The sequence below is a fragment of the Symphalangus syndactylus genome, chromosome 3 (genome assembly GCF_028878055.3).
Source record: "Symphalangus syndactylus isolate Jambi chromosome 3, NHGRI_mSymSyn1-v2.1_pri, whole genome shotgun sequence".
NCBI classification, from domain to species: Eukaryota; Metazoa; Chordata; class Mammalia; order Primates; family Hylobatidae; genus Symphalangus; species Symphalangus syndactylus.
The window spans coordinates 58,567,296-58,585,612 of NC_072425.2; the positions used below are offsets into that span (position 1 = coordinate 58,567,296).

Consider the following 18,317-nt stretch of genomic DNA (forward strand, 5'->3'; position numbering starts at 1 on the left):
TCAGAATGGTTTTTACATTTTTTTTTTTTGAGACAGAGTTTCACTCTTGTTGCCCAGGCTAGAGTGCAGTGGCAGGATCTCGGCTCACTACAACCTCTGCCTCCGGGTTCAAGTGATTCTCCTGTCTCAGCCTCCGGAGTAGCTGGGATTATAGGCACCCACCACCACACCTGGCTGATTTTTTGTACTTTTAGTAGAGGTGGAGTTTCACTATGTTGTCCAGGCTGGTCTCGAACTCCTGACCTCAGGTGATCCACCCACCTCGTCCTCCCAAAGTGCTGGGATTACAGGCGTGAACCACTATGCCCGGCCAGTTTTTACGTTTTTAAATGGTTAAAAAAAAATAGTATTTTGTGATACATGAACATTATGTATAATTTGCATTTCAGCATCTATAAATAAAGTGTTTTTTTTGGAACACAGCCATGGTAATTCATTTACATATTGTCTGTGGCTACTTTTCTATTAAAATGGTGAATTCGAGTAGTTATGACAGGGACTGCATAGCCCACAGTGCCTAAAATACATACTATTTGGCCCTTTACAGAAAAAGTTTAGGCTGGGCGCAGTGGCTCACACCTGTAATCTCAGCACTTTGGGAGGCCGAGGCGGGTGGGTCATCTGAGGTCAGGAGTTCGAGACCAGCCTGGCCAACATGGCAAAACCCTGTCTTTATAAAAAATACAAAAATTAGCTGGGTGTGGTGGTGGGCGCCTGTAATCCCAGCTACTCAGGAGGCTGAGGCTGGAGAATCGCTTGAACCCGAGAGTCAGAGGTTACAGTGAGCCCAGATCTCGCCACTGCACTCCAGCCTGAGCAACACAGTGAGACTCTGTCTCAAAAAAAAAAAAAAAAAAAGGAAAAAAAAAGAAAAAAGAAAAAGTTTAACTGATTGCTGAGTTAAAGCACAGTGTATCATCTCTGTTAAAAGTTCTTAAATATCAAGAAATTGTCTTAATGTTGGTTTTATTTCTTTCAGTTGAAAGACAATTCTGATTGTATATTGAAATTGTCTTGGCTATACAGCCATGAGCAAATTGTGTAACTTTGTGAAGCCTCAGTTTTCTCATCTGAACAATTATTTTAATGATAATGCTGTTATTATAAGGCTGTGAAGATTAGATGGTATTTGGCTTGGTAATTGACAGTGTATTAATACTGGTAATGAAAGTTTCTGCTTTGTAGCAATGTTCTTATGTTTACATGTATATAACTTGACATTCATAGGTATGCTTTAAGTATGTTTTATAATGAATAGTATACACACTGTTTAGATAAGATTTATTCCTTAAATTGCTAGGTTTTGCAGTTATTAACTATGTAATACATCATACCAAATTTCGTTTTAGTCACATACTTGTGTGATTTCTACAGGAAAGGAATTAGGCATTATTTGTATTTTAAAAAGGATCTTTTTAAAAAAATGCCTTACTTTTTGCATCAGGTCAAACAAATAATGCTATTTCTACTGATTAGCTAAACTATCTAAAATTACTAGACCATTGTTCATAAAAATGTGAAATTACTTTTAGTTTGAAAGCCTCTGGCTCCTAATGTCATTTTTAATTTTTTTCTCCTGAAGTATATTTTATTGGATATATATATATTTTTGTAGGGTAACTAATTTGGAATCACTGCAAATAGTTTTCATCTAAAATAAATTATAATTTCTAGTAAAACTTGTCATACTGCTCTGTGAAGAAAGCTGAATGCAATAAGGCAAATTGAGATAGATAGAAAAGGGTCAAAGCTCCCTTCCTATAGTATGGCATATTGAGACTGTGTCAGAGAACTTACAAGAATGTCTTCTAAGGGTCTGAAAAGTGGGGAGAAATAATACTTCCAAGTTTTGTTTTGAATTTTTTTCTTTCTTCAAATTTGATGAGAGCTCACCAATTTTCACAGAAAATCTTTTGTATACTTTCATGTCTCTAGAAGCTTCTGTAGATACTGTCTTTGATTTCTTTCTTTTTTTCTTTGCCTCTTTTTGATTTATTTCTCAATTATGAAATACTTTTACCTAGCTTGGTACTAAATCTGTGAGAGTAGAAAAGAAACATGAGTACAACACTTAATACAGTGTATTGAAGAAAATGAGTGTAGAATGTGTTCTAAAAATAGAGCCCTATTCTCTTTTTACACAAAGCCTGTAAACTGATAAAGAATATCTGAACAAATGCAGTATGGTGACTTAACCAGTGTATAGTGAAGTGTTAAATTTTGAGGTGTATAGAATTAGAAAATAAGGTACTCATAAACAGGTGTTTATTGTGTGATAGGGACTTGAAGAGGCAAGGGCGGCTTGAGGGTTGGTAGAATATTCAGAATTGCTGAACTTAAACAAAGATTCTAATTAGATAGATTGGATTGGCAGATTTAAAGACCATGGCAGTAGGTGGCAATTTAAATCAAAGCAGCACATCTAGTAAAATATAAGAAGCAGAAATTTTCTCTACACTTCACTCTCTACCATTATGTCATGCCCTAAATCTTATCATTAAAAAAACTCTAATTTCAAAATACTAATTTATTCTTTTCATTCTCCAACTATAATCTGTTATCTTTCTAGCTCACTTGCTCAAATATCTGTTCTCTAAGAGTTCTACCTCACCCAGAGCTCTAATCTGTTAACTTTTATTTTCTCTCATTCATCTCTTCCTCCTCCTCTTTTATTAGTATAGAATCTGTTGTCCATTATTACACGTTCTTGCCAATATCTGAGATGTCTTTACCTCACTTTAAATTTTTCCATCACATCCAAGAGACAAAGTCCTTACCCTGGATAACTTTTATTGAGCAGCTGAATGACATTGAAGGATGAACTCATTTAGTAGGTATCACTAAAAAAATGGTGACAGTGGATATCCTTATCTTGTTTTCTGATCATAGGAGAAAAGCATTTTACCTTTAAACATTTTGTTAACTGTGCGTTTCTGTAAATGCTTTTTATCAGGTTGAAAAAATTCTCTTATATTCTAGTATGCTGAGAATTTTTTATCCAGTATGAATGTTTGATTTTGTGAAATACTTTTTCTGTCTGTTGAGATGGTTGCAAAGTTTTTCTCTTTTAGTTTATTAATAGGTGGATTATATTGAATGATGTTCAAATATTAAACCAACTTTGCATTCCTGTGATTGATCTTACTTGGTCATGATATATTGTTATTATTCTTTTCATATATTGTTGGATTTGATTTGCTAAAGGGTTGTTTAGAACTTCTGCATCTATGTTCATGAAGCATATTGTAATGTTTTTATCTGGTTTTGGTATTAGGTACTAGCCACATAGAATTTTGGAATCAGGAAGTATTTCCTCCTTTTCAGTTTTTTTGGAAGAGTTTGTATATAATTGGTATTATTTCTTTGTATGTTTGGTAATATTCATCAGTTAAGGCACCTTGTCTTGGAATTTTCTTTGTGGCAAGTTCTTAAAGTATAAATTCATGGTCGGGCATGGTGGCTCACGCCTGTAATCCCAGCACTTTGGGAGGCCGAGGTGGGCAGATCACCTGAGGTCAGGAGTTCAAGACCAGCCTGGCTAACATGGTGAAACCTCGTCTCTACTAAAAATATAAAAACTAGCTGGCTGTGGTGGTGGATGCCTGTAATCCCAGCTACTCGAGAGGCTGAGGCAGGAGAATTGCTTGAACCCAGGAGACAGAGGTTGCAGTGAGCCGACAGTGCCACTGGACTCCAGCCTCAGCGAAAGAGTGAGACTCTGTCTCAAAAAACAAACAAACAAACAAAAAACAATAAAGTATAAATTCACTTTCTTTATTAGATACAGATAGCACTATTCAGGTTTTTCTATTTCTTATTAAGTGAGTTTTGGTAATTTGTGTCTATGGTAGGCTGAATAATGGTCCCTTAGGAGATGTCCATGCCTTAATCCCTGGAACCAGTGAATGTGTTACATTACTTGGTAAAAGGGACTTTGTAGATATAAATAAATTGAGCATCTTGATGTAGAGAGATGATCCTAGATTATCTGTGTGGGCCCAGTGTAATCATAAGGGTCTTTATTAAGGGGAAGGTAAGAGGATCAGAGTCAGTAGTAGGAGATGTGATGATGGAAGCAAAAGGTTAGGGTGATGTAAAAAAGAGGCAATGAGCCAAGGAATACAGGTGACCTCTAGAAACTAGAAAAGGCAAGGAAATGGATTCTCCCTCACAGCCTCTAGAAAAACCATTTCTTCTTCTTTTTTAAAAATTATTATTTTTATTATACTTTGAGTTCTCGGTTACATGTACAGAATGTGCAGTTTTGTTACATAAATATACACGTGCCATGGTGGTTTGTTACACCCATCAACCCATCACCTACATTAGGTATTTCTTCGAATGTTATCCTTCTCCTAACCCCCACCCCCCCAACAGGCCCCAGTGTGTCATGTTCCCCTCCCTGTATCCATGTGTTCTTATTGTTCAACTGCCACTTATGAGTGAGAATATGCTAAAAATCATTTCTTCTTACACCTTGATTTTAGCCCAGTGAAACTGGTTTTGGATTTCTGATCTCTAGCCTGTAATACAATAATAAGTTCATGTTGTTTTTAAGCAGTGAGGTTAGTGGTAATTGGTTACAGCAGCAGTAGGAAACAAATACTTTCCTATGAAAGTATTAGGAAACTAATGTCTTTCAAGGCATTTGTTCATTTCTTCTATGTTGTCCAATTTATAGGCATAAAGTTGTTGAAGTATTCTTTTATGTTTTTACTGTCTAGCATTTATAGTGATGTTACTTTTCCATTCCTAATATTGGGAATTAGTGTTTTGTCTTTTTTCTCGATCAGCCTGGTTGGAAGTTTATCAATTCTACTGATACTCTCAAAGAACAAGCTTTTGGTTTCATTGATTTTCTTATGGTTTTGCATGTTTCTTTGATTTCTATTTTGATTTTTATTATTTCCTGACTTGTGCTTATTTTTGAGTTTCATGTACTCTTTTTTTCTTATTTTTTACATTGAAAGCTAAGGTCATTGGCTTGAGACATTTCTGTTCTACTGTGGACATTTATTGCTGTAAATTTCCCCCTAAATACTGCTTTGGTGATATCCTGCTAATTCCGATATGTTGTATTTTCATTCAGTTCTAAATACCTTCTGATTTCCCTTTTGATTTTTCTTTGATCCATAGGTTATTTAGAAGCTTGTTATTTACTTTCCAAATACTTGAGGGGTTTCTAAAGGTTTTTACTGATTTTAGTTTAGTTCCGTAGTTGACTTGATTAGTGTCAGCACGATGTATTTTTTCTATTCTCTTACTTTTAGCCTATTTCTATCTTTAAAGTGCATTTCCTGTAGGCAACATGTATTGTGTCTGCTTTTTTTTTTTTTAATATACAGTCTGTCCTTCTCTGTCTTTTAACTGAGGATTTTAGATCCTATTTATTTATTTATTTATTTTGAGATGGAGTCTCGCTCTGTCGCCCAGGCTGGAATGCAGTGGTGTGATCTCGGCTCACTGCAAGCTCTGCCTCCCAGGTTCACGCCATTCTCCTGCCTCAGCCTCCTGAGTAGCTGGGATTACAGGCGACTGCCATCACGCCCAGCTAATTTTTTTTTTTTTTTTTTTTTTTGTATTTTTAGTAGACACGGAGTTTCACTGTGTTAGCCAGGATGGTCTCGATCTCCTGACCTCCTGATCCGCCCGCTTCAGTCTCCCAAAGTGCTGGGATTACAGGCGTGAGCCACCACGCCTGGCCCTAGATCCTCTATATTTAACATGTTTAAAAATATCATCTTACTATTTATTTTCTCTTTTTTTTGGAGACAGAGTCTCGCCATGTGGCCCAGGCTGGAGTGCAGTGGCGCGATCTTGGCTCACTGCCACCTCTCTTCCTGGGTTCAAGCAATCCTCTGCCTCAGCTTCATGAGTAGCTGGGATTACAGGTGCCTGCCATGACGCCCAGCTAGTTTTTTTGTATTTTTAGTAGAGACAGGGTTTCACCATCTTGGCCAGGCTAGTCTTGAACTCCTGACATTGTGATCTACCTGCCTCGGCTCCCAAAGTGCTGGGATTACAGGCGTGAGCCACTGTGCCTGGCCTGTTTATTTTCTATATGTCTCATTTTTTATTCTCTTCTTTCTCCTTTTCTTCTTTCTCTTAGATTAATGAGTATTTCTTCCTGTTTCTATTTCATCTTCTCGTTGGCTTAGCACCTTATTAGCTAGAACTCCATTTTGTTTTAGTGGTTTTTATAGGGTTAATACTATACATCTAGTATACTTATCATAGTTTATCTTTTAATGATACATCACTTCCTGCATAGCATAAAAACCTTCCATAGGCCAGGCGCGGTGGCTCATGCCTGCAATCCCAGCACTTTGGGAGGCTGAGGCGGGCGGATCACGAGGTCAGGAGATTGAGACCATCCTGGCTAACACGGTGAAACCCCGTCTCTACTAAAAATACAAAAAATTAGCCGGGTGCAGTGGCAGGCACCTGTAGTCCCAGCTACTCGGGAGGCTGAGGCAGGACAATGGCATGAACCCACGAGGCAGAGCTTGCAGTGAGTCGAGATCGCGCCACTGCACTCCAGCCTGGGCGACAGAGCGAGACTCCGTCTCAAAAAACAACAACAACAACAACAAAACCCTTCCATTTCCCCTCTCCCTAACCTTTGTGCTGTTTGTCATACGCTTACCGTTACATGTTATAGACCCAGCACACTACTTTGTTTTAGTTTAAATAGTTAATTATCTTTTAGATAAATTTAAATAATATATAGTATCATTGTCTTATCACTCATTTTCTACTTCTTTTTTTCTTTTTTAAAGAACAGAGGTAGGGTCTCGCTATGTTGCCCAGGCTAGTCTGGAACTGCTGGTTTGAAGCTGCCCTCTCGCCTCAGCCTCCCAAAGTGCTGGGATTACAGGTGTGAGCTACCCCTCCTGGCTTCCTGGCTGCTTGCTTTTTTTCCTGAAGATAATTCTGTTGTCATACTTATCTTTGTTCTTCTGTGTATAACCTGTCTTTTGTTATTTGGCTGCTTTTTTCCCATTTTCTTTTAAAAATCACTGATTTTGGAAGGTTTGATTATGATGTCCCTTGATGTAGGATTTTTTTTTTTTTTTAATGTTTCTTGTGCCTTTAGTTTATTGAGCTTCTTGGGTATGTAGCTCATCAAAACTGGATAAATTTTGGCCATAATTTTATTACATATTTCTGTTCTTTTCTGTCTTGTCCTTCAGGAATCTTCAATGAAATGTATATGTCTTTTCTTGAAGTTGGTCCACAGATCACTGTCCTATCAAATTTTTTCTCTTAATTCTTTTTTCTCTCTCTTTTATTTTGGATACTTTTTATTGCTGTATCCTCAAGTTCACCCATCTTTTTTTTCTGACACATAAAATTTGCTGTTTATCTCATACAAAGTATATTTCATGTCTGACATTGTAGTTGGGACTTTTTAATTTTTTTTTTTTTTTTTTTTTGAGACGGAGTCTCGCTCTGTTGCCCAGGCTGGAGTGCAATGGCGCAATCTCCGCTCACTGCAAGCTCTGTCTCCTGGGTTCACGCCATTCTCCTGCCTCAGCCTCCAGAGTAGCTGGGACTACAGGCGCCCACCACCACGCCCAGAGAATTTTTTGTATTTTTAGTGGAGACGGGGTTTCACCGTGTTACCCAGGATGGTCTCGATCTCCTGACCTCGTGATCTGCCTGCCTTGGCCTCCCAAAGTGCTGGGATTACAGGCGTGAGCCACCACGCCCAGCCTTTTTAAATATTTTTTAAGTGACTAGTTTGGCACACATGTAATATAGTTACAACACCTATTTTAATATCCTTGTTTATTAATTATAATGTTTGTGTCTATTCTTTGTTCATTTTGATTGTTCCCATTATAGATTGTACTTATCTTTTTCTGTGCATGCCTGGTAACTTTTGATTGGTGATTTTTACCTTCTGCTGTCCTGGACATTTTTGTATTCCTTAAATATTCTTGAGCCTTGTTCTGGGATGCAGTTAAGTTACTTCAAAAAAGTGTGAATCTTTTGAGTCTTTCTTTTAATGTTTGTTAGATAGGACTGGAGCTATTCTCAGTCTGACTAAATTATTCCTTACTACTGAGGTTAGACCCTTGTGTGTACTCTATCCAGTGCTCTGCTAATTATGAAATTTTAAAATTTTGATTGGTGGGATCAGACACAATTCCCTGTCCTGTGAATACCTAGCAGTATTACTTTGAATCCTTTGATGATTTTTTTTCCTAGTCTTGGGTAGTTTCCTCACACTCCTGCGCTGATCTGTATTCAGCTGTATATTTGAGGGAGACTTTCTGCAGATCTCTGGAGTTTTCTCTGTGCTGCTCTCTCTCCTGTGGTTGTCTTTCCTTGGAATTCTAGCCATGATGGTTTCCCTGGACTCTTACCTTTACCTCCTCAACTAAAGAAGTCTGTTGGGCCGTCTGGGTTCTGCCTTCTTACATTGCCTGAAACTGTCAAGGCTGTAAGCTAGGGCAAGTACTTGGTTTACCTCATATATTTCCTGTCTTTCCATGTTGATAGGATATAGAAGCCCAAGGCCACCTTTAGTTTTCAGGTGGTAACTTAGTGGATTTATTTTATTTTTGCTTCTGTCTTATTTAACTTCTAAGCAGCAATTAACATTTCTTTTAGATGTTGTCCCTCCTATTTGAAACGTATTTCAGTTGGTGTCTGCGGTACCATTGTCTCTTGTTTTTCTTCCCACTTCATTGGCCACTGCTTCTAAACCTACTTATGGCACTTTTTCCTCTGTAGGACCTCTAAATAGTCCTCAGGACTCAGTCCTAAACTTTTTCTCCTTTTAACTTATACAGCGTCCTTAGACAATCTCATTTGAGTCCTGTTGATTTAGATGTCATCTCTAGTGGAGACCAATCCCTCTGTATCTCCATGCCTATTAAGTATTGCCACCTGGAAGTTTCATAGTCATCTCCCACATTATATGTTCCCCCAAATTGAGCCTTTGCAAATCTTTGCATCCTCTAGTGTTACTCTGACTCGGTGAAATGACATTCTAACCATGCACAAGTGCAAGCCATAAATCTGGGAGTCATCCTTGACAATCTTTTCATTTAGCAGTCTTCATCCAGCCTACCAGTGAATACTGTGTTTTGTATCTATCACTAAAAGTAAATCACTTGTCTGTGTATTTCTCCATGCCCATTGTTGCTACCTGGACCAGGCTTTTATCATCCCTTTCTAAGACCACTGTAATAGTCTCCTTACTTACTTCTCTGCCTCTACTCTTGATTCCTTTATGTAATCCGTTCACTTCACAAGAGCCAGGAGGCCTTTAAAAATTGTATATCTAAACTTCCAGTTTGAACATCATTCAATAATTCTGTCTTCCCCATCTCTTCCTGGAAATTATTTAAAATCCTCAAAAAACTAGGAAGACTAAACAGCCTCATTCTTTGAAAATTCAGTTATTGGCAAGATTAGGAAACATTAGCTGCAGACTCAGCAATACATATAAAGGCTGCCAAATGCAACTGGGACATTGGGCAGAAGCCACTTGGGAGGAAGTGAAGATAAGTACACATAGGGAACAGAGGGCTCAGAATAGCAGATCTCAGAAAGCTCCAGCAAAAATATACTTGTTGAAGGTTTAGGATGGACCCTAAATTGTTTTGCAACAATTTGACAACTCACTGTAACTGGGTTGTGCAGAGATGGGAGAACAATATTTCATGGATGGGGTTGGTCCAGAGCAGCAGATCAGGCAGGCTATTCAACAATTATGTAAACCAATAGCATGTATCCAAAGTAGTCTGTCTCTGTGGCAGCAAAGGAGAGAGCCATTCAGTTGTGAGACCTAATTAATTTGAAATGCTACCCTGGTCTTCCTTCACTTCCCATCTTTTTATAGGAGCTTATACAAGTTACCAGTCAAGGAAAATTCAGCTCATTCAATGAGTAATTAAAAGGTACTGTTAAAAAAAAAAAAAAAGAGACAGAGAGTTGTTACCAGAAATAAGATTTTTAGGAAGCAGATGAAAATTCTCATGAAATATTTCACTACAAATTAAAAAAAAACAAAACTGTTGATGCAGTTACCTCTGTGAAGATCATAAAACAGAAACAGATAAATTGAGAGATGATATTGTGAGTCAGCAGGAAGAGATGAAATGTGAACTGGCAATACTTAAAACAGAAGAGAAGGTATCACAGAAAGGACAATTAAATTAGCAGCAGTACGAAAGTAGATGGATACTGTAAAAGCACAGTAAAACACACGAAGAATAATAATGGAGAAAGTGAACACAATTTAATGGATGTAAACAAATGATTAAAGGGATTAGAGATGAAAGGTTAGATGTGAAAGACTGGCAAAAGAAATCCAATATACTTGTAACTGTAATTTCCAAGGAAGGAATGGAAACAGTGGAATAGAATGTATTACTTAAAAGGTATGTTTTTAGAAATGTATCAAGAAAACTTTTGGTTGAGTGCGGAGAGGGAGAAGGAAGAATGATGACTTAAAACACACAGGCTGTGTCAGAGAAAACTGAGCAAAGTAGGACATACGCTAGACAGCAGAACATATTCTACAAAAGTTTTGGACCTTAAAGATAGTCTTTTGGATAGCTAGGTAAAAAGATAAGATTATATGGGGCAAAAAGAATCAGGCTGCTTTTAACAACAAAGCCTGTTCACCTTGAATTTAAAACTCTCTTGAACAACCTGAGTCAAAGAGGAAATAAAAACAGACGTTTGAGAATACCTTGAATATAGTAATGAAAGCAGACACTAACCTTTGGAAACAGGTGAAGTAGTTCCCAAAAAGGAATTCACATTTTTTCCTTTCCTAGTTGACCTGTTGGTAAAGATAGGTAAAAGGTAGTACATCTAAGTTGATCTCATAGAAATAGAGAGTGGAATAGTGGTTATGGGGGCTTGGAGAGGGTTGTTTTCCCTGTTTATAAAGCAATCTGTCAGAGTCTGTTTTTGTCCTCTGTTATGGTGTTTTACATTGTCTTCTGTTCATGGTGTTCCTGATGTGGACTGTTTGATCACTCCTACAATATAGTAACTGATTTAATTCTTTATAAACATATACTTTAGTTCAGATAAAAAGTTGGACAGGTGCAGTGGCTCATGCCTGTAATCCCAGCACTTTGGCAGGCCGAGGCGGGTGGATTACCTGAGGTCAGGAGTTTAAGAGCAGCCTGGCTAACATGGTGAAACCCTGTCTCTACTAAAAATACAAAAATTAGCTGGGCATGGTGGCGGGTGCCTGTAATCCCGGCTACTCGGGAGGCTGAGGCAGGAGAATCACTTGAAGCAGGGAGGCGGAGGTTGCAGTGAGCTGAGATTGCACCACTGCCCTCCAGCATGGGTGACAGAGCAAGACTCCATCTCAAAAAAAAATAAAAAAATAAAAAGGCCAGGTGTGGTGGCTCATGCCTGTAATCCCAGCACTTTGGGAGGCCAAGGTGGGTGGATCACTTGAGGCCAAGAGTTCAAGACCAGCCTGGCCAACATGGTGAAACCCCGTCTCTAATACAAAACTTAGCCTGGTGTGGTGGCACATGCCTGTAATCCCAGCTACTCTGGAGGCTGAGGCACAAGAATCCCTTGAACCCAGGAGGTGGAGGTTGCAGTGAGCCGAGATCATGCCACTGCACTCCAGCCTGGGTGACAGAACAAGACCCTGTCTCAAGAAAAAAAAAGTATAGTGTGCTTAATATATATAGCAATTTATTAGTTTAGATATAGGCTAAGCTGATGTAATAGATACCTCAGAATACAATGGCTAAATATTCAAGCTTATTTCTATTTTATAACCTAGAGGTGGTTGTTCAAGGGTGGCAGAATGGCTCTGCTTTTCCTGAATATGTGACTTCTATCTCTGGGTCCAAGGCATTTTCTCTTGTTGTCACCGTATCATAGCCAGTGGGAATGCAGAAAGGATGCAGCTCTTATTCTTAAAAGCAAAACTTGCAAAGTAGCTCACATCTCATCTGACTATACATTTCACTTGCCAGGACTTGGATACATGGCTATGCCTAGTGTGGTTGTCACAAGGGCTGGTCACATATATTTTAGTTCTTCTTTTGGGTACCTGGCAGGGTTGTATTGTATTTTCTTTGAGGTTAATCTGTGGTTGTGTGACTTGCTGTAGCCAGTGAAATGAGCTGAAGTGATATTTGTCATTTCCAGGTGAGAGCTTTAGGAGCTAGTGCACCATTTGCCACATCTTTCTCTCTTTTTTTTTCCTCTTGGTGTTGCGAACATGAAAACATGTCTGGCAGCCTAGGTCGTTAAATGAGTAGAGTCTCCTGCTGACTTGCACTGTACACGTAATGTGAGCAGGAATTACACTTTCATTGTGTTGAATAAGCCAAGGGGATTGTGGAGTTGTTCATTTTGGCAGTATAACCTAGCCCAGAAGTTCTCAAGGTGTTAGCTGTGGACCTTAGAGGAATGCGGTCACAACCATTTTCATAGTAGTACTGAGAGATGATTTGCTTTATTCATGCTCATTTTCTCATGAGTATAAAGTGCTGTTTTCCAGAGGCCTCATGATGTGTGATACTGTAACAGATTGAATGCAGAAGTAGGTATGAGACTCTGTCTTCTACTGAGCCAGTCATTAGAAGAGATTTGTAGTAATGTAAAACACTGCCGCTCTTCTCTCTAAATTTTTTTCTTTTTTGGTAAAATACAGATACCATTTATAAAAATGTTATGTAATGGATTATTTTAAGTGATTTAATGATGAATGAGTGTACTACTTGAAAATTTGTTCAGTTTTAATTTGTATTATGGTAAAAAAAATCCATTCCACATAAAGTAGAAGAAAACAGTTATGTGTTTAGTATTTGGAGAGAAATAGTAAAAATGTGATTAAAGCCAGAATAATAGTTATTATTGAGCAGAAATTTCTGAAAGATAAGGTGCATTTTGAAAATAAAGCCATATTGTTTGAAATTGTTTTACTACCATGCATCTTGTGTAATTCTAAGACTTTCGTATATTTTTATGGATTTTTTTTTTGCTGCTTTTTCTTTTTTTTTACCGTATTTATGAGGAAGTCTTTATTACCTACATTTGAGTTACATTTTAAGGTGAAAAAGATAGTGTAATTTATTTATAATGTGCATATAGGTTTTATATCCCTTGCCCTTAGGAAATTATTTGTTGCAAAGACAATATCTGCATATCGTTGGGACTTTTGCCATATTCAAGAAAATTTATATTTTTAGGAAAATAGCTCCAAGATTGAATATAAACTCAAAGAATCAAAAGCAGCATGAGACCAATACAGTGAAACAAATATTTGAGTGATAATGCCCTTAAAATATTTATTTGGGCTGGGTGTGGTGGCATGTGCCTATGGTTTCAAATTTTTGGGAGGCTCATGTGGGAGGATCGCTTGATCCCAGAAGTTTGATCATCCTGGGCAGCATATAGTGAGACCCTGTCTCTTAAAAATAAATAAATAAATGAAATTATTTAAAAAAATATGCATTTGAAGTTAACTTGATTTGATGTGTTTCACATTGATCATTTTTTCAATTCTGTAATTTTCTCACTGTTACATATATAACACTGACAATTACAAATGGAACCTCCCAAAGTTGGTCTCAGCCTTATTTTGATACATCTAAAAACAGGGTTAGGTGTGTAATCCCAGCACTTTGGGGGGCCGAAGTGGGTAGATCACGAGGTCAGGAGATCGAGACCATCCTGGCTAACACAGTGAAACCCCATCTTTAATAAAAATACAAAAAAATGAGCTGGGCGTGGTTGTGGGCGCCTGTAGTCCCAGGTGCTCAGGAGGCTGAGGCAGGAGAATGGCGTGAACCCAGGAGGCGGAGCTTGCAGTGAGCCGAAATCGTGCCACTGCACTCCAGCCTGGGCGACAGAGCGAGACTCCGTCTCAAAAAAAAGAAAAAGAGGGTTAGGTGGGGAAGATACATTTCCTCCTCTAAGTGTCTTTATTTAACATTCCTCTGCTTTGCAGTGTAGTATCTCAAATTGCTCATGTGCAGCCTTTTTTCTTTCATTTGCCTCCCACCGCCCTCAGATTTTCCAAAGCCAAAATGTAGTCAAATGGTAGAGCTGCCCTCTGGTGTTCACCCTCTGACCCTTAACATGAGTGTCAACCAGCAGTCTTACAAATTTTAGAGCTGAGTTGGAAAGTGGTTTAGAATATAATTTTTTTCCATTTTCATTCCATAGATAAAAATAAAAATAAATTTATTTAACTGTTTATTTCCATTTATTTGCCTTTAAAAAATTTACCCATCTATCCATCTATCATTTGGAAAAGGATGATTCTCACAAAGGAATCACTAAGATGCAAGTTTTTTTTTGTAGTGGTAAATTTATTTTAATTGGCGTAATTAATTTTTTAACTAGTCAGGGTTACTGGCAAAGCAAGCTCTTAATTTTAGGACCTGTGTTCCATTCACTGTGTTTTGTATGTTTGTGAACTGCATGTTGAATTTTTTGAATAGATGTTTTATTAACTGCTGAAAAAAATAACAGATGACCTTTTAAAAGAAAAATAACGAAAAACAAAATGGTCAGTTATTAAATTTTAGAATGTTGGTTTCTGTGAGTACAAATTTCTCTCAAATCTGGGTTACGGAAATTTTTAAAAAGATGTGTTTGCTCTCTAGTATACAGATTGTGGTGACTTATGTATCATTTCTCACCAAAAAAAAACCAGATCAAGATCACTAAACGTACAAGATAAGCCTAAAAGAGCAGTTCTCAAACTTTTTGGCTTTGGAACCTTTTTCTATTATAAGTTGATGATACTCCAAAAAACTTCTGTTCATGCAGATTATTTTATCTGTTGGTATTTATCATATAACAAATTAAGACCCATAATTTATCATATTACAAATATTTATCAATTCATTTAAAAAATAAACCCACTACATAACATAAAATGTTTTTGCATTAAAAATAAATATGCTTTCCTAAACACAATAGATTTGGTAGGAAGAGTGGCGTATTTTATTACATTTTTGCAGATCTTATTAATGTCTGGCTTAATAGAAAACAGATTCTCTTATCTGCTTCTGAGTTTACATGTTATATGTAAATATATATACACGTACATATTTTTTGTGTGTGTTGTATTGTTGAAGGATACGAAGAAGACATATCTGGGTTCACACAGAAATATATAGTAAAGGAAGAAGTACTTTAGTAGCCTTTTTAGATTGTTGTCCTTTGATTTATGGTGGAGGAAAATAAAATCGTGTGTTCACTATTTGGAGAAAAACAGTAAAAATGTGATCAAAGCGAAAGTCATAGTTAAAATGTAGAACAAACAGTTTTAAATGAAAATGTGCTTTGGAAATAAAACCATATTATGTGAGATTCAAATTGAAATAGATATTCCTTGATATTACACTAAAGCTTGATAAGTGGCAATGTCTTATAGGTTGGTTACAATGTAGAATCTGAAACCATGTTAGTGAACTTTTGTACTCTGTTACATTAAATCCTTTGGTCTATCTTACACTTAAAATAGTTCTTTTACCCACGTCTGATTTTGTAACACCATGCATTGGTCATTCGGAAAGTACTGATTTAATTATGCAAATCTTGTAAATGTTGATTGATACTTTTTTTTTTTTTTGATACAGAGTCTTACTCTGTCACCCAGTCTGGAGTCCAGTGGCACAGTGTTGGCTCACTACAGCCTCTACCTCCCAGGTTCAAGCAATTCTCCTGCCTCAGCCTCCCAAGTAGCTGGGATTACAGAAGTGCGCCACTACGCCTGGCTAATTTTGGTATTTTTAGTAGAAATGGGGTTTCACTGTGTTGACCAGGCTGGTCTTGAACTCTCAACCTCAAGCGATCTGCCCACCTTGGCCTCCCAAAGTGCTGGAATTACAGGCATGAGCCACTGCGCCCAACCGGGTTGACACATTTTTTACACAATATTAAAAAATTATATTTGTTAATATCACCATTGATTTTATGAGAAAATTCTTTAAATATTGAGACACTGTCAAGGTCATTATGGTAGATCAGTGTTTTCCAAAATTCCAATTTTTGCTTGAAAGCTCAAATTTTATCATCAGCAGCAAATCTATTAGTTGTTTCCTTTGAAGTGACAGGCTCACTTTGCTTATCTCCACGGAAAGAGAATGTCTGGCAAAGGCCAGGTGTGGTGGCTCACGCCTATAATGCCAGCACTTTGGGAGGCCAAGGCAGGCAGATCACTTGAGGTCACAAGTTCGAGACCAGCCTGGCCAATGTGGTGAAACCCTTTCTCTACTAAAAATACAAAAATTAGCTGGGTGTAATGGCTCATGCCTGTAATCCCAGCTACTCAGGAGGCTGAGGCAGGAGAATCGCTTGAACCTGGGAGGCAGAGGTTTCAGTGAGCTGAGATTGCGCCACTGCACTCCAGCCTGGGCAACAGAGCGAGACTCTTGTCTCAAAAAAAAAAAAAAAGAAAAAGAAAAAAGAAAAAGAAAGAAAATGTCTGGCGAAATATCCCAGTCTGAATAATGTCCATCGTTTATTTGAAGTAAAAATGATGTTCTGTGGAAAAAAGTGGCTAGTTTAGCTTGTCATTCAGACAGTTGCATTTATTTTCTCCCAAGATAACCATCGTATTTCAATGTGCAGCAGAAATGTTTTTATGCACACAGAATATTAAGATGATGTACACTCATGGATAAAGCTGGCATTCTCTTTAAACTACAAATTCATGGTGGTGAAAAATGCACTGACTATTAGAACAGTTTGGTGTCCCTACCTTCATTTTGCTGCAATGCCAACTTTTTACCCATCGTTGCCTTTGGACCATCGGTGCAAATGTCCATACAGTGTCAAAGGTAAATAATGTGTTAGTATTTTTATGAAAATTGTCTTTGGCCTTGCACATTTGCTGAAAGGGTCTCAGGTACCTTAGCATTTTTTTTTTTTTTAAGCTCAGTTTTATTTTCTGTGGTAACAAACATTTAAGAACCAGATAAAACAAGGGGCCCCTGAGCACCCAAGGGCCAGTACAGGCCGACCATGAGGCTCTCACAGGAAAGTAGCAACTGTGTCGGTTTTCCTGGTTTTGATATTGTCCTGTAGTTAATGTGAAATGTAACCATTGGGAAAACTGAGTGAAGGTTACAAAGCACCAGTCTACTATTTTTGCAACTTCCTGTGAATCTATAATTACTTCAAAATAAAAGTTAAAAAAAATTACTGTGTGGAAATGGATTATTGGGCACCAAGAAGGGAAGCAGCCTAGTCACGAGGCTGTGAGAGATGATGATTGCTTGGATGTGGGTAGTCATATAGTAGATATGGACAGAAGTGAATGGATCTGAGATGTTTTAGAGATAGAGCTTGTATTGGGTTGCAGTGTGGAAAAGGGAGTCTAGATATTTATGTTTAGCCTTCACTGAATTCATGTGAATTTGTAAAGGTTAAGATTGGAAGAGGACTAGGTTGAGAGGAGGAACAGAAGTTTTACATTGGGCTCATTAGGTTGGTGAAGCTATCAGAGGTTGAGGCTGCTGTTGAACGTAGGAGCCAAGCAGCATACAGATAATAATTAAAACTGTGGGGTTAGATGGGATCACTCAAGGCAAAAGTGTAGTGAGTGAAGAGAAGTGGGCTGAGACAGAGCTGTTGGGGGAGATGTCTGTCTAGAGGTGTGTCAGAGAGGATCTCAAAGAAGGGGCAAGAGGAGGAAAATCAGGCAAGTATAGGCTCATTGAATCCCAAAGAAGAAAGTGTGTTAAAAAAAGAGGAGATAACTGGTTTGTATGGTGCAGAGATGTGAATATGTTGGGGTTAGAAGTGACCACAGAAGGCATTTGGGAGATCTCAGAGTGCAGAAGGCAACCTGGTGGCTTGAAAAGTGAACAATATGTGGGGAAATGGAGAGAGCAGTACATACTTCTCTTTGGAGGAATATCAGAGAAACAGCTGGTAGGAGCTCCTAGATCATACTTGTGTGCCTACGAGTCCGATTAATTGAAGGGGGAAGATGAGGGATCAGAGAAAGTATAACTGAAAGAGAAAGCAAGTACTTTGAGAATGAAAGGGGCTTGGGAGCAAGTGTACGAGTGGATTGTTCTTTCAGTCTCAATGTACCAGCCAAATAGAGCCTGTTAAAAGTGAGAATATGTAACTCTTTTGCTCAGAAATTTCCCATCCCACTCATTGTAAAAGCCAAAGTCCTTAAAATGGCTTACAAGCCTCTAAGCAATCTGCTGTTTTTCTCTGTTATCTCCCATGCCTACCCCCAACTCTCACCTTGTTCCTCACTGTCTCCTCCATCCACACTGGCCACCTCATTGTTCAGAGAACATGGCAGGTTTGCTCCTGCCCAGGGATCTTGGAGCTTG

The 18,317-nt window shown here is 38.0% G+C and overlaps 1 protein-coding gene across 6 annotated transcripts in view; it reads left to right on the forward strand.

Moving 5' to 3' along the window:
* AGTPBP1 (ATP/GTP binding carboxypeptidase 1) overlaps positions 1–18,317 on the forward strand; it is a 200,758-nt gene that overhangs the window by 30,726 nt on the left and 151,715 nt on the right. The gene's annotated exons all lie outside the window — the stretch shown is intronic.